Below are 15899 nucleotides of genomic sequence, written 5' to 3'. Positions count from 1 at the left end.
TTCTAAGAAAGCATACACTGAATATCCCTTTGAGCATGGTGAAGTTATTAATTACACTTTGGATGGTGTATCAATTCACCCAGGCACTACAAAGATACAGGTGTCCTTCCTAACTCAGTTATCGGAGAGGAAGGAAACTGCTCTAGGATTTCACCATGAGGCCAATGGTGACTTTTACAGAGTTATAGAATTTAAATTGCGGTGATAGAAAACTGAGGATGGATCCACAACTTTGTAGTTACTCCACATTACTAACCTAACTGACATAGAAGCCTGTACATAATAAAATATGGATCCTGTTTGCAACAAGGAAATACAGTAATACTGCAAAAACAAATGAGGCAAAGCAATTCACATTTTGTCCTGAATATAAAGTGTTATTTTGCTGGCAAATCTAATACAGCACATTACTGAGTACCACTCTCCATATTTTCAAGCAAGGCTGCATCATGTTATGGGTATGCTTGTAATCATTAAGGACTGGGGAGTTTGGAGCTAACCACAAGCAACATCCTAGAGGAAAACCTGGTTCAGTCTGCTTTCCACCAGACACTGGGAGATTAATTCACATTTCAGCTGGACAATAACCTAAAACACAAGGCCAAATCTATCTACACTGGAGCTGCTTACCAAGAAGACAGTAAATGTTCCTGAATTGCAGAGTTACAGTTTTTACTTTCATTTTACTTTGAAAATATATGGCAAGATCTGAAAATGGTTGTCTCTTAGAGACTTACCCAAAAAGACTCACAGCTGTAATCACTGCTAAAGGTGATTCTAACATGTACTCAGTGGGTTGAGTATTTTATATTAAAGATACTGTATTTTAGTGTTTTATTTATCATTATTTTTTTTCATTAGTATTTTGTGTAGATTGTTGACAAAAAATTACAATTAAATCCATTTCAATCCCACTTTGTAACACAACAAAATGTGGAAAAAGTCAAGGGGTGTGAATACTTTCTGAAGGCACTGTAAGTGGAAAATTTGCCCAAACTAACATGAAAATGAACAAACTGAAAATGAAAATGAATCTAGCCATTGATCTCTTATCTGAGGAAATTTTGTATTGGCAGCCTTTTGTAAGACCATTAGCATTTTTGTGACAGACAATTGCATGGCTGTAAAGCAGACAAGCTTGAGGGCAGAGATGTTCGGGGTTCAGAGAGAGTGTTTCCTTCTCCATGTGGCCTTGTATAGGCGGGTCACTAGGCTGGGGCCAACACTGTTCTGCTTTGATGCCTGTGACATGCTAAAAACCTTCATGTTACTGGTCTCCCCCTTTGAGAAGGTGATCAATCACCCCAGCGAGGCGACAGGTGGGTGGACAAGACATACATGTACCTCTCTGCCCGCTGTCTGGGAGACACAGCAGCTGCGCTCCCATCTCAGAGGGAGCGGTGCAAAGGACTGTCATATGGAGGATGAGGTCGGGAAGAGCCAGACAGATGCACAGGCTAGGGGTTAGCACATCTGCTATGGCAGCGGTGGCGTGGTCAAATATATTTCTCTGTACGGATGCTGGCAGAGGCAATCAGTTTTTTTTATGATTCACAGATTCATCATCGGCAGCCACTGAACAGAAGAGGTGCGGGTCAGGTGGTCTGTTTACAGATCTCTGGTACAGACTAGAGCAGAATATCATGGAAGACGAGCTGCTGCATTGCCCTTCAGGCATGAGAATATCTTACCTGAAAATAGGTGTTTACTTTTGCTTCAATTTTACATCAGTCATTTAGGAGATATGATGTTTTGTCTGAAGTAACTTGGTAGGCTTGGGGGAAACGTTTTGGGGGACAGGCACATCATTATATGTTTTATTACTTACTGCCAACTAGAACATATGGTATATTATGCATTATAAAAATGTGTCTTTAATATTCCCAGATGGTACACACTACATCCTTAGTTGCTAAAAGTGCTTCACAAGTTTATACATTTGTGTGTGACTAAATAGATGGAAATGTCATTCCAAATGTATTTTATTTTAATTCTGCTTGCTTACGTAGTACCTAGTCATTTTAGAGACACTTGCTTTTGTGTTTTCGTATTTTGTAGACACAATTAGTTCCAAGAAAAGGACCCGGATCAACTTGATTCATTCATTATTCATAGAAGCTGTGGATTTGGCCTCTACATGTCTCTTTTTCAGCGTGTTGGGGTTTCTCATAGCCTCCAACAAACTGCAGAGGGTGCAGAACAGGTTGAGTTAGGTTGCATTCCTCTGAGAGAGGTTGATGAGAAGTAGGTTCCACACCCCTTACCACAGAAACATATAAATATGTCCCATTGTTGGACATTTCCTCATTTTCCACTTGCTTTCATATGAAAAACTCCCTCGAACAGAAGTCAAGCCCGTTGGAAATAGATAAGAAAGGTACTGTACATCAGATATCTATGCTGAATAGCAAACCTGCTTTGCTTAGCATTTTTCTCAGAAGGGTTATGTATCTTGTACAAGCACAACAATATATCTATTTACAAGCCTGGGCTACTTCCTTCCATTCTGAGGCCTGTTATGTCTCCTCTGGTTTCTCCTCCCTCTCATGACTTTGGCAACACAGATTTAATTGGTAATCTAAATTAACTCACAACTTTTCCCCAGCCCATATCTGCACTGCCCCGAGCATTCAGAGAACTCGCTCTCTTTTAATTATGCATGCTCGTTTCTGCAGTAATCATTAAACGCTGATAAAACATCTGGATGATAAACGGAGGGTCTTTACCAAATCCAACTCGTGAATGTCCCCCTCATTGGTTTAACACATTGTTATGATCAATGTTTATAGACTACTGTAATGCATTTATATTCCTTTTTTCTTCTTTTTTTTGTCAACATGATTGAATACAACGACGAAACAAATAGAGTTCAGTTGGAGACACAGGTGAACAACAATCACATAAAATGTCTGCGTCGTTTAATCAGGAAGAGAGAGTAACTTGTACTGTATGTTAGGGAAAACAAGGCTTAGTAGGTGGTTTCTTCTATTACAATAACTAACGCGGACGCACGCACACACGCACACATATGGCATATTCTAACAGAGACAGCCTAACTCAACCCTCCTCTCTAGACCTCTAGGTGAACCTGTCTGTCCATTCAGCACCCATCTTCGCAAGCACTCTGCACTCTTTCATAGGTGTGTTGACAGACTTTCAAATGTAACGGCCATTAGGATAAATGTTATTATTAGCAAGGACAATAGCGATACATACAATCTACTGACTTTATGGTAGGTTTCGTTTGTTAAATTGATGGCCCGATTTACTCTTCGAACGGGTTATTCAAAGGACAATTTAAGTGCTAAGGACATTAAAGTGTAACACTTGTTTTGGGAATGCAATTGGATATCAGTTCATGCAAACAAAACCAACGATGATGAAAAAACGTGTCAACAACCTATTTTGCCTGATACCAAGAAAGAAAACGTAACTGTAACAAGGGAGTTTTCATTTTATTTGACGGAAATGTGAAAAGACCAGAAATCCATGTGAGACGAATGGACATTCAGTTTAACATGAAAGCTCCTTTTTACCTGTCTTGTCCAATCATAAGCATGCATAGCTTTACAAAATATGTAACGCAATCCTCTCATTGGAAGAATTAACATATTTCGGTTGCGTGGTCTGATTGGGCTAATCTGCCCTGCTCTTCCACACAGCTCCCAGGCGGTTACTTCAATCACTCATCAGTCTTGTGAACTTCTACACAACCAGGACACTTCAATTGTAACTAACCTAAAGTAGAAACAGTAATGTTCAACCTCTCTTACTTTCATGTAGGCTGTTTCTGCTTTGATCACATCAGAGGCTCTATTTTTATTAATCTGTGTTTTCGCTCTCCCGGTTTGCAAATGCTAGTGCCGATTGGAAATATTAATGTTTTTTTTTGTTTTTGCTGAATATAAGACTAAAGACTACATCTAAAATTATATGATTGTAGATCTAATATGATTGTAGATCTTCATACTATGCATCCCGTACAGCAATTTGGGGCTGCACATTTACTAATATCTATGCAAAATAAATTGTATGTGCTCAGGTGGAAGTGCTAAGAAGAAGCGGTATTGACGTGGAGACCCCGTGTGTCTGTTATTCAGATGCTGTCACTTCAGGCAACACCTCCAACGATCAATAACCCACCCACCTGGGAAGTCTGCTGCTGCAAGAGAAGGCTACAGAGGGATGGTGGAAGAGAGAGATGGATAGGGATCTTCCAGGAGAATGACGCATCTTTATTAATAAAGGCAATGGATACCTACTGTAATGGAAACCTTCTCTAATGGATACCTGCTGTAATGGATACCTACTGTAATGGAAACCTTCTCTAATGGATACCTACTGTAATGGAAACCTGCTGCAATGGATACCTGCTGCAATTGGAAACCGCTGCAATGGATACCTGCTGCAATGGATACCTGCTGCAATGGATACCTGCTGTAATGGAAACCTTCTCCAATGGATACCTACTGTAATGGAAACCTTCTCCAATGGATACCTACTGTAATGGAAACCTTCTCCAATGGATACCTACTGTAATGGAAACCTTCTCCAATGGATACCTACTGTAATGGATACGTCCTGTAATGGAAACCTTCTCTAATGGATACCTGCTGTAATAGAAACATTCTCTGATGGATACCTGCTGTAATGGAAACCTTCTCTAATGGATACCTGCTGTAATGGAAACCTTCTCTAATGGATACCTGCTGTAATAGAAACATTCTCTGATGGATACCTGCTGTAATAGAAACATTCTCTGATGGATACCTGCTGTAATAGAAACACTCTCTAATGGATACCTGCTGAAATAGAAACCTTCTCTAATGGATACCTGCTGTAATAGAAACATTCTCTGATGGATACCTGCTGTAATAGAAACATTCTCTGATGGATACCTGCTGTAATAGAAACATTCTCTGATGGATACCTGCTGTAATAGAAACACTCTCTAATGGATACCTGCTGTAATAGAAACATTCTCCTATGGATACCTGCGGTAATAGAAACACTCTCTAATGGATACCTGCTGTAATGGAAACCTTCTCTAGTGGATACCTGCTGTAATAGAAACATTCTCTAATGGAAACCTGCTGTAATAGAAACCTTCTCTAATGGATACCTGCTGTAATAGAAACATTATCTGGTGGATACCTGCTGTAATAGAAACATTCCCTGATGGATACCTGCTGTAATGGAAACCTTCTCTAATGGATACCTGCTGTAATAGAAACATTCTCTAATGGATACCTGCTGTAATAGAAACATTCTCTAATGGATACCTGCTGTAATATAAACATTCTCCAATGGATACCTGCTGTAATGGAAACCTTCTCCAATGGATACCTACTGTAATGGAAACCTTCTCCAATGGATACCTACTGTAATGGAAACCTTCTCCAATGGATACCTACTGTAATGGAAACCTTCTCCAATGGATACCTACTGTAATGGATACGTCCTGTAATGGAAACCTTCTCTAATGGATACCTGCTGTAATAGAAACATTCTTTGATGGATACCTGCTGTAATGGAAACCTTCTCTAATGGATACCTGCTGTAATGGAAACCTGCTCTAATGGATACCTGCTGTAATAGAAACATTCCCTGATGGATACCTGCTGTAATAGAAACATTCTCTGATGGATACCTGCTGTAATAGAAACACTCTCTAATGGATACCTGCTGAAATAGAAACCTTCTCTAATGGATACCTGCTGTAATAGAAACATTCTCTGATGGATACCTGCTGTAATAGAAACATTCTCTGATGGATACCTGCTGTAATAGAAACATTCTCTGATGGATACCTGCTGTAATAGAAACACTCTCTAATGGATACCTGCTGTAATAGAAACATTCTCCTATGGATACCTGCGGTAATAGAAACACTCTCTAATGGATACCTGCTGTAATAGAAACACTCTCTAATGGATACCTGCTGTAATGGAAACATTCTCTAATGGACACCTGCTGTAATAGAAACATTCTCTAATGGAAACCTGCTGTAATAGAAACCTTCTCTAATGGATACCTGCTGTAATAGAAACATTCTCTGATGGATACCTGCTGTAATAGAAACATTCCCTGATGGATACCTGCTGTAATGGAAACCTTCTCTAATGGATACCTGCTGTAATAGAAACATTCTCTAATGGATACCTGCTGTAATAGAAACATTCTCTAATGGATACCTGCTGTAATAGAAACATTCTCTGATGGATACCTGCTGTAATAGAAACATTCTCTGATGGATACCTGCTGTAATGGAAACCTTCTCTAATGGATACCTACTGTAATAGAAACATTCTCTAATGGATACCTGCTGTAATAGAAACATTCTCTAATGGATACCTGCTGTAATAGAAACCTTCTCTAATGGATACCTGCTGTAATAGAAACATTCTCTGATGGATACCTGCTGTAATAGAAACATTCTCTGATGGATACCTGCTGTAATAGAAACATTCTCTAATGGATACCTGCTGTAATAGAAACATTCTCTAATGGATACCTGCTGTAATAGAAACATTCTCCTATGGATACCTGCGGTAATAGAAACACTCTCTAATGGATACCTGCTGTAATGGAAACCTTCTCTAATGGATACCTGCTGTAATGGAAACCTTCTCTAATGGATACCTGCTGTAATATAAAAATTATCTGATGGATACCTGCTGTAATAGAAACACTCTCTAATGGATACATGCTGTAATAGAAACATTCTCTGATGGATACCTGCTGTAATAGAAACATTCTCTGATGGATACCTGCTGTAATAGAAACATTCTCTGATAGATACCTGCTGTAATAGAAACATTCTCTAATGGAAACCTGCTGTAATAGAAACATTCTCTGATGGATACCTGCTGTAATACAAAACATTCTCTGATGGATACCTGCTGTAATAGAAACATTCTCTAATGGATACCTGCTGTAATAGAAACATTCTCTGATGGATACCTGCTGTAATAGAAACATTCTCTGATGGATACCTGCTGTAATAGAAACATTATCTAATGGATACCTGCTGTAATAGAAACCTTCTCTAATGGATACCTGCTGTAATAGAAACATCCCCTGATGGATACCTGCTGTAATGGAAACCTTCTCTAATGGATACCTGCTGTAATAGAAACATTCTCTAATGGATACCTGCTGTAATAGAAACCTTCTCTAATGGATACCTGCTGTAATAGAAACCTTCTCTAATGGATACCTGCTGTAATAGAAACATTCTCTGATGGATACCTGCTGTAATAGAAACATTCTCTGATGGATACCTGCTGTAATAGAAACATTCTCTAATGGATACCTGCTGTAATAGAAACACTCTCTAATGGATACCTGCTGTAATAGAAACATTCTCTGATGGATACCTGCTGTAATAGAAACATTCTCTGATGGATACCTGCTGTAATAGAAACATTCTCTGAAAGAAACCTGCTGTAATAGAAACACTCTCTAATGGATACCTGCTGTAATAGAAACCTTCACTGATGGATACCTGCTGTAATAGAAACATTCTCTGATGGATACCTGCTGTAATAGAAACATTCTCTGATGGATACCTGCTGTAATATAAACATTCTCTAATGGATACCTGCTGTAATAGAAACATTCTCTGATGGATACCTGCTGTAATATAAACATTCTCTGATGGATACCTGCTGTAATAGAACCATTCTCTAATGGATACCTGCTGTAATAGAAACATTCTCTGATGGATACCTGCTGTAATATAAACATTCTCTGATGGATACCTGCTGTAATAGAAACATTCTCTAATGGATACCTGCTGTAATAGAAACCTTCTCTAATGGATACCTGCTGTAATAGAAACATTCTCTGATGGATACCTGCTGTAATAGAACCATTCCCTGATGGATACCTGCTGTAATGGAAACCTTCTCTAATGGATACCTGCTGTAATAGAAACATTCTCTAATGGATACCTGCTGTAATAGAAACCTTCTCTAATGGATACCTGCTGTAATAGAAACATTCCCTGATGGATACCTGCTGTAATGGAAACCTTCTCTAACGGATACCTGCTGTAATAGAAACATTCTCTAATGGATACCTGCTGTAATAGAAACCTTCTCTAATGGATACCTGCTGTAATAGAAACATTCTCTGATGGATACCTGCTGTAATAGAAACATTCTCTGATGGATACCTGCTGTAATAGAAACACTCTCTAATGGATACCTGCTGAAATAGAAACCTTCTCTAATGGATACCTGCTGTAATAGAAACATTCTCTGATGGATACCTGCTGTAATAGAAACATTCTCTGATGGATACCTGCTGTAATAGAAACATTCTCTGATGGATACCTGCTGTAATAGAAACACTCTCTAATGGATACCTGCTGTAATAGAAACATTCTCCTATGGATACCTGCGGTAATAGAAACACTCTCTAATGGATACCTGCTGTAATGGAAACATTCTCTAATGGACACCTGCTGTAATAGAAACATTCTCTAATGGAAACCTGCTGTAATAGAAACCTTCTCTAATGGATACCTGCTGTAATAGAAACATTCTCTGATGGATACCTGCTGTAATAGAAACATTCCCTGATGGATACCTGCTGTAATGGAAACCTTCTCTAATGGATACCTGCTGTAATAGAAACATTCTCTAATGGATACCTGCTGTAATAGAAACATTCTCTAATGGATACCTGCTGTAATAGAAACATTCTCTGATGGATACCTGCTGTAATAGAAACATTCTCTGATGGATACCTGCTGTAATGGAAACCTTCTCTAATGGATACCTACTGTAATAGAAACATTCTCTAATGGATACCTGCTGTAATAGAAACATTCTCTAATGGATACCTGCTGTAATAGAAACCTTCTCTAATGGATACCTGCTGTAATAGAAACATTCTCTGATGGATACCTGCTGTAATAGAAACATTTTCTGATGGATACCTGCTGTAATAGAAACATTCTCTAATGGATACCTGCTGTAATAGAAACATTCTCTAATGGATACCTGCTGTAATAGAAACATTCTCCTATGGATACCTGCGGTAATAGAAACACTCTCTAATGGATACCTGCTGTAATGGAAACCTTCTCTAATGGATACCTGCTGTAATGGAAACCTTCTCTAATGGATACCTGCTGTAATATAAAAATTATCTGATGGATACCTGCTGTAATAGAAACACTCTCTAATGGATACATGCTGTAATAGAAACATTCTCTGATGGATACCTGCTGTAATAGAAACATTCTCTGATGGATACCTGCTGTAATAGAAACATTCTCTGATAGATACCTGCTGTAATAGAAACATTCTCTAATGGAAACCTGCTGTAATAGAAACATTCTCTGATGGATACCTGCTGTAATACAAAACATTCTCTGATGGATACCTGCTGTAATAGAAACATTCTCTAATGGATACCTGCTGTAATAGAAACATTCTCTGATGGATACCTGCTGTAATAGAAACATTCTCTGATGGATACCTGCTGTAATAGAAACATTATCTAATGGATACCTGCTGTAATAGAAACCTTCTCTAATGGATACCTGCTGTAATAGAAACATCCCCTGATGGATACCTGCTGTAATGGAAACCTTCTCTAATGGATACCTGCTGTAATAGAAACATTCTCTAATGGATACCTGCTGTAATAGAAACCTTCTCTAATGGATACCTGCTGTAATAGAAACCTTCTCTAATGGATATCTGCTGTAATATAAACATTCTCTGATGGATACCTGCTGTAATAGAAACATTCTCTGATGGATACCTGCTGTAATAGAAACATTCTCTAATGGATACCTGCTGTAATAGAAACACTCTCTAATGGATACCTGCTGTAATAGAAACATTCTCTGATGGATACCTGCTGTAATAGAAACATTCTCTGATGGATACCTGCTGTAATAGAAACATTCTCTGAAAGATACCTGCTGTAATAGAAACACTCTCTAATGGATACCTGCTGTAATAGAAACCTTCTCTGATGGATACCTGCTGTAATAGAAACATTCTCTGATGGATACCTGCTGTAATAGAAACATTCTCTGATGGATACCTGCTGTAATATAAACATTCTCTAATGGATACCTGCTGTAATAGAAACATTCTCTGATGGATACCTGCTGTAATATAAACATTCTCTGATGGATACCTGCTGTAATAGAACCATTCTCTAATGGATACCTGCTGTAATAGAAACATTCTCTGATGGATACCTGCTGTAATATAAACATTCTCTGATGGATACCTGCTGTAATAGAAACATTCTCTAATGGATACCTGCTGTAATAGAAACCTTCTCTAATGGATACCTGCTGTAATAGAAACATTCTCTGATGGATACCTGCTGTAATAGAACCATTCCCTGATGGATACCTGCTGTAATGGAAACCTTCTCTAATGGATACCTGCTGTAATAGAAACATTCTCTAATGGATACCTGCTGTAATAGAAACCTTCTCTAATGGATACCTGCTGTAATAGAAACATTCCCTGATGGATACCTGCTGTAATGGAAACCTTCTCTAACGGATACCTGCTGTAATAGAAACATTCTCTAATGGATACCTGCTGTAATAGAAACCTTCTCTAATGGATACCTGCTGTAATAGAAACATTCTCTGATGGATACCTGCTGTAATAGAAACATTCTCTGATGGATACCTGCTGTAATAGAAACATTCTCTGATAGATACCTGCTGTAATAGAAACACTCTCTAATGAATACCTGCTGTAATGGAAACCTTCTCTAATGGAAACCTTCTCTAATGGATACCTGCTGTAATAGAAACATTCTCTTATGGATACCTGCTGTAATAGAAACCTTCTCTAATGGATGCCTGCTGTAATAGAAACCTTCTCTAATGGATACCTGCTGTAATAGAAACATTCTCTGATGGATACCTGCGGTAATAGAAACATTCTCTGATGGATACCTGCTGTAATAGAAACATTCTCTAATGGATACCTGCTGTAATAGAAACATTCTCTGATGGATACCTGCTGTAATAGAAACATTCTCTGATGGATACCTGCTGTAATAGAAACATTCTCTAATGGATACCTGCTGTAATGGAAACCTTCTCTGGTGGATACCTGCTGTAATAGAAACACTCTCTGATGGATACCTGCTGTAATGGATACCTACTATGAGGTTTCGAGTGGATGTGTCTTTGTTTGCATACAGTGCCTTGCGAAAGTATTCGGCCCCCTTGAACTTTGCGACCTTTTGCCACATTTCAGGCTTCAAACATAAAGATATAAAACTGTATTTTTTGTGAAGAATCAACAAGTGGGACACAATCATGAAGTGGAACCACATTTATTGGATATTTCAAACTTTTTTAACAAATCAAAAACTGAAAAATTGGGAGTGCAAAATTATTCAGCCCCTTTACTTTCAGTGCAGCAAACAATCTCCAGAAGTTCAGTGAGGATCTCTGAATGATCCAATGTTGACCTAAATGACTAATGATGATAAATACAATCCACCTGTGTGTAATCAAGTCTCCGTATAAATGCACCTGCACTGTGATAGTCTCAGAGGTCCGTTAAAAGCGCAAGAGAGCATCATGAAGAACAAGGAACACACCAGGCAGGTCCGAGATACTGTTGTGAAGAAGTTTAAAGCCGGATTTGGATACAAAAAGATTTCCCAAGCTTTAAACATCCCAAGGAGCACTGTGCAAGCGATAATATTGAAATGGAAGGAGTATCAGACCACTGCAAATCTACCAAGACCTGGCCGTCCCTCTAAACTTTCAGCTCATACAAGGAGAAGACTGATCAGAGATGCAGCCAAGAGGCCCATGATCACTCTGGATGAACTGCAGAGATCTACAGCTGAGGTGGGAGACTCTGTCCATAGGACAACAATCAGTCGTATATTGCACAAAGCTGGCCTTTATGGAAGAGTGGCAAGAAGAAATGCATTTCTTAAAGATATCCATAAAAAGTGTTGTTTAAAGTTTGCCACAAGCCACCTGGGAGACACACCAAACATGTGGAAGAAGGTGCTCTGGTCAGATGAAACCAAAATTGAACTTTTTGGCAACAATGCAAAACGTTATGCTTGGCGTAAAAGCAACAATGCTCATCACCCTGAACACACCATGCCCACTGTCAAACATGGGGGTGGCAGCATCATGGTTTGGGCCTGCTTTTCTTCAGCAGGGACAGGGAAGATGGTTAAAATTGATGGGAAGATGGATGGAGCCAAATACAGGACCATTCTGGAAGAAAACCTGATGGAGTCTGCAAAAGACCTGAGACTGGGACGGAGTTTTGTCTTCCAACAAGACAATGATCCAAAACATATAGCAAAATCTACAATGGAATGGTTCAAAAATAAACATATCCAGGTGTTAGAATGGCCAAGTCAAAGTCCAGACCTGAATCCAATCGAGAATCTGTGGAAAGAACTGAAAACTGCTGTTCACAAATGCTCTCCATCCAACCTCACTGAGCTCGAGCTGTTTTGCAAAGAGGAATGGGAAAAATTTTCAGTCTCTCGATGTGCAAAACTGATAGAGACATACCCCAAGCGACTTACAGCTGTAATCGCAGCAAAAGGTGGCGCTACAAAGTATTAACTTAAGGGGGCTGAATAATTTTGCACGCCCAATTTTTCAGTTTTTGATTTGTTCAAAAAGTTTGAAATATCCAATAAATGTCGTTCCACTTCATGATTGTGTCCCACTTGTTGTTTATTCTTCACAAAAAAATACAGTTTTATATCTTTATGTTTGAAGCCTGAAATGTGGCAAAAGTTCGCAAAGTTCAAGGGGGCCGAATACTTTCGCAAGGCACTGTATGTGTTGTTGTTTACTTCAAAGGGAATACAAGTTTATTTGTTATTATTGATAAGCACCGGAGGGGTAAAAATATGGCTACTGAAAAGCATAAATAACTACAAGAGCCCATAAATAATTTAAGCCCAATTATCCTTTTTTTGACTAGGGTGTATAACACATGGAGGTGATGAGGCCTAGTGATCTCAGCCAGGAGTGCTGTGGCACAAGGTCTGCTACCATGGCCTTTCAACACTGTGGCGCTTCCATCTCCACATGGAAACAACTCTCCTTCACAGAGCTCTCTGAAATCATTTACAGAAACCTGTATGCAAAACAGACATAGACATTCAAAGGGAGCTGTATACGTCAATCTTCCATCACCCAGCTTTAGTTATGATATGAATATTTTATCATCTGAGACTTCATAGTCTTACCAAAGCAGCATTCCAAGATTATATATGATTGACTCCTACGCTCACTCTTTTAGCTTACGTGTACAGAGAGCATACCTTTTAAGCAGGATTGAGTTACAGTATGTACCATGAGCATATTTTGATAAAGCCCTTCTAAAAAAAAAGTTTACAATTATTTTTCAATCATTTAATTGCCTTGTGTTATGCATGATGTGTATGCATGTTTCTGTTTCATAACAATAATTCCTCACATGGTGGTGCATTATTACTATTATATATATATATTGTTTTATTATAAGGACATTAAGATGACGGAAAGCTGTGACAGATGCGTGCGGATAATTTAAATATTAGTCATGTAACTGCAAATTAAATGTCCTTTTGATTTCCCACAGTGAACGCCACAGAACCAATATAGGCATAGGGGCAATGATCAAAACACAAGTTAAGCCATTTGTCAAGGGCCATGTCAGAGACCTCAGTTTCAGCACTCTCAGCATCCAAAAGATACTAATTAGTGAACCCTCTGCTTTCAAGATAAAACAGAATCAGATCATGCTCATTATTCTAGAACGGCTATTCATTCCCAAGCAGGGGTACGCATAATGTCGTCAGGGGTGTGCCAAATAAAAATGTGATTCACATTTTCAAACAGTCCATTTAGATTTTCCAACAGGTCTATACATTTGGGTGATGTTTTTTTCTCGCCTGAGTAGCCTCGTTTCACTGCCCAAAATCAAATTAAACCCTCTAGTGTTTAGTGAAATAACAACACAATGTCAAATACGGGTAGCCCAGTCAAATAATTAACATCCAATCAAATTTACCGTTCCTCTCACGCAGGAATTCCACTAACGGTCTGTATCTAGCCAAACGTAGCTGCTGCTCATTCTGTTTGCTTGAAAATTGATAAATGGTTGAAAAAAAGTAAGGCCTGCGTCCATAGAGACACGTACCAGCTCTACTGTCACGCTGGTATAAAGGATTTGGAGACAGGCGCAGGAATGCGTCATCTGTGTTTTTAATGCACCCAAAACAAACATGTATACAAGACACTGGGATGTCCCCAAACAAAAGAGCGAGGGTAAACCTCGTAGAACGACACGGGACGAGATTGGTAATACACAAAGCACAAAACACGCTGCACAGGCTGAGACAACGCATAGGTACTCACACCACCAATGTACATGGGAACAATAATTGACAGCCCAATGGGGAAACAAAGGGCACATTTATACAAATACAATCAGTGAGGAATTGTAACCAGGTGTGCGTAATGACACAGTTCAGCGTAGCCTAGAAGGCCGGTGTCCGGAACTGGTGAACAGAATGAGCAGCAGTACTGGGGATCTGTGACAGTAACAGATTTCTAAGGGACCTTCTTGCAGTTCCTATCGCTTCCACTGGATGTCAACAGTCTTTAGAAATTGGTTGAGGTTATTCCTTTGTGTAATGAAGAAGTACGGCCATCTTGAACTAGGGTCACTTGAAGTGTACTGTTAGATAGAGGCGCGTGACCAGAAAGCATGCTACAGTTTGTTTTCTTCCTGTTTTGAACACAGATCATTCCGTCTTCAATTTTATCGATTATTTACGTAAAAAAATACCTAAAGTTGTATTACAAAAGTAGTTTGAAATGTTTTGGCAAAGTTTACAGGTAACTTTTGAGATATTTTGTAGTCACGTTGCGCATGTTGAAAGCTGTGTTTTTCTGGATCAAACGCGCCAAATAAATGGACATTTTGGATATATATCGATGGAATTAATCGAACAAAAGGACCATTTGTGATGTTTATGGGACATATTGGAGTGCCAACAAAAGAAGCTCGTCAAATGTAAGGAATTAATTATATTTTATTTTTGCGTTTTGTGTCGCGCCTGCAGGGTTGAAAAGGGTCTCTCTTTGTTTACGGAGGTGCTATCCTCAGATAATAGCATTGTTTGCTTTCGCTGAAAAGCCTTTTTGAAATCTGACATGTTGGCTGGATTCAAAACAAGTGTAGCTTTAATTTGCTATCTTGCATGTGTGACTTAATGAAAGTTCGATTTTTATAGTAATTTATTTGAATTTGGCGCTCTGCATTTTCCCTGGTTTTTGGCCAGAGAGGTTAAACGGCTCCACAAACCACAGGCTCAGCTTCCGGCATGGCAGGCGGAGGGGCAAGCGGAGGGTGGAGAGCCAGACCCGGTCGCCTGGGGAGAACACTGGCGCCTTACTTTAGTGGTGGTCGGCCTGTTCCTTGTGCCGATGCACGGCGGGCTGGAGACGAGTGTGCGCAGCATTCCAGTGCGATGAAACCACTCATCCACCGCAGGGGCCTTGGTCTGGCTTGGGCCAGCTAATACCCCAAAACGCCCTGGAAAGGAGTGAGGTTAGTCTGACACAATATCCTACGGGATCCCGTAGTGCCGGAAGACGTGTGTAAAAAGACCCTCTGTGGTTTGCATGGCCGACAGAAGCCCAGGCAGAGGAAGGAGGCAACAAGCTTTGGAAAACCGGTCCATAACGACGAGAATGGTGGTGTTCCTCTGGGGGGGAAGGTTAGTGACAAAGTCCACTGAGAGGTGAGACCAGGGTTCTTGTGGAACTGGCAGGGGATGGAGATTTCCATAAGGGAGGTGTCTTTGACTGAGCACAGATGGAGCAGGAAGAGATGTATGCCCGGACGTCCCTATCCAAG

This window comes from Oncorhynchus kisutch, linkage group LG8 (assembly GCF_002021735.2).
Source record: "Oncorhynchus kisutch isolate 150728-3 linkage group LG8, Okis_V2, whole genome shotgun sequence".
Taxonomy (NCBI): Eukaryota; Metazoa; Chordata; class Actinopteri; order Salmoniformes; family Salmonidae; genus Oncorhynchus; species Oncorhynchus kisutch.
Note: the sequence above shows the minus strand (reverse complement) of the source record.